Consider the following 1594-nt stretch of genomic DNA (forward strand, 5'->3'; position numbering starts at 1 on the left):
TCTCGGAAGCTAAGCAGGTTTGGGCCTGGTTAGTACTTGGATGGGAGACCGCCTGGGAATACCAGGTGCTGTAAGCTTTTTGGACATTTTTCACTTAGTTTATAATAATTTTGCCAAAAAATAGAGTCAATGCCCGATCTCTGAATCTTAGCAGGTTTAGGTCTGGTTAGTACTTTTATGAGAGACTGCCTAGGAATACCAGGTGCTTTAAGCTTTTGGGTTTTCTTTCCTACGTATATTATGTACTGGCGATTAGATTGGCCTGTTTCTTTAAATAGCCCTCTCTTATGAGCAGACTCTTCGCTAGGCGCCATACCAACCTGGGCTATGCCCGATTCTCGTCTGATCTCGGAAGCTAAGCAGGTTTTGGGCCTGCGTTAGTACTTGGAATGGGGACCGCCTGGAATACCAGCGTGCTGTAAAGCTTTTTTGGAAATTTTTTCACTTAGGTATATAATATTTGCGCAAAAAATAGAGTGCAAATGCCCGATCTCTGAATATTAGCAGGTTGCGCTCTGGTTAGTACATGGATGGGAGACTGGCCTGGGAATACCAGGTGCTTTAATCTTTTTTGGAAAATTTCACGAATTATATAAAAATCATTCATTAAAAAAAAAAAAAATAGAGGTCAAATGCCCGATCTCTGAATCTTAACAGGTTTAGGTCTGGTTAGTACTTTGATGAGAGACTGCCTAGGAGTACCAGGTGCTTTAAGCTTTTGGGCTTTCCTTTCCTACTTATATAATGTACTGGCGATAAGAATGGCTGGTCTTTAAATAGCCCTCTCTTTGCAGCAGACTTCGCTCACGGCCATACCAACCTGGCTATGCCGATCTCGTCTGATCTCGGAAGCTAAGCAGGTTTGGGCCTGGTTAGTACTTGGATGGAGACCGCCTGGGAATACCAGGTGCTGTAAGCTTTTTGGACATTTTTCACTTAGTTTATAATAATTTTGCCAAAAATAGAGTCAATGCCCGATCTCTGAATCTTAGCAGGTTTAGGTCTGGTTAGTACTTTTATGAGAGACTGCCTAGGAATACCAGGTGCTTTAAGCTTTTGGGTTTCTTTTCTACTTATATAAATGTAACTGGCGATAAGATTGGCTGTTCTTTAAATAGCCTCTCTTTGCAGCAGACTTCGCTTACGGCCATACCAACCTGGCTATGCCCGATCTCGTCTGATCTCGGAAGCTAAGCAGGTTTGGGCCTGGTTAGTACTTGGATGGGAGACCGCCTGGGAATACCAGGTGCTGTAAGCTTTTTTGGAAATTTTTCACTTAGTATTAATAATTTTGCCAAAAATAGAGTCAATGCCCGATCTCTGAATATTAGCAGGTTTGCGCCTGGTTAGTACATGGATGGGAGACTGCCTGGGAATACCAGGTGCTGTAAGCTTTTTGGACATTTTTCACTATACTATATAATAATTTTGCCAAAAAATAGAGTCAATGCCGATCTCTGAATATTTGCAGGTTTGGGCCTGGTTAGTACATGGATGGGAGACTGCCTGGGAATACCAGGTGCTTTAATCTTTTGGAAAATTTCACGAATTATATAATAATCTTTCATTAAAAAAAAAAAAAAAAAAAAAAAAA

The 1594-nt window shown here is 41.2% G+C and overlaps 2 non-coding genes and 1 pseudogene across 2 annotated transcripts in view; all 3 read left to right on the forward strand.

Moving 5' to 3' along the window:
• The window catches only part of LOC113089791 (5S ribosomal RNA), a 119-nt gene extending 42 nt beyond the window's left edge, over positions 1 to 77 (forward strand). Inside the window, exon 1 of the ribosomal RNA XR_003286699.1 lies at positions 1 to 77. This exon is cut by the window's left edge and continues 42 nt beyond it. This is a non-coding gene — a ribosomal RNA (5S ribosomal RNA).
• Positions 78 to 802: 725 nt separating this feature from the next.
• On the forward strand, positions 803 to 919 carry LOC113089817 (uncharacterized; annotated as a pseudogene).
• A 220-nt stretch (positions 920 to 1139) lies between these two features.
• On the forward strand, positions 1140 to 1258 carry LOC113089792 (5S ribosomal RNA). Its single transcript, XR_003286700.1, has one exon. It is a non-coding gene; the product is annotated as a 5S ribosomal RNA (ribosomal RNA).
• Positions 1259 to 1594: the final 336 nt, after the last annotated feature.

Source organism: Carassius auratus, unplaced genomic scaffold (assembly GCF_003368295.1).
Source record: "Carassius auratus strain Wakin unplaced genomic scaffold, ASM336829v1 scaf_tig00051068, whole genome shotgun sequence".
In the NCBI taxonomy this organism is placed as follows: Eukaryota; Metazoa; Chordata; class Actinopteri; order Cypriniformes; family Cyprinidae; genus Carassius; species Carassius auratus.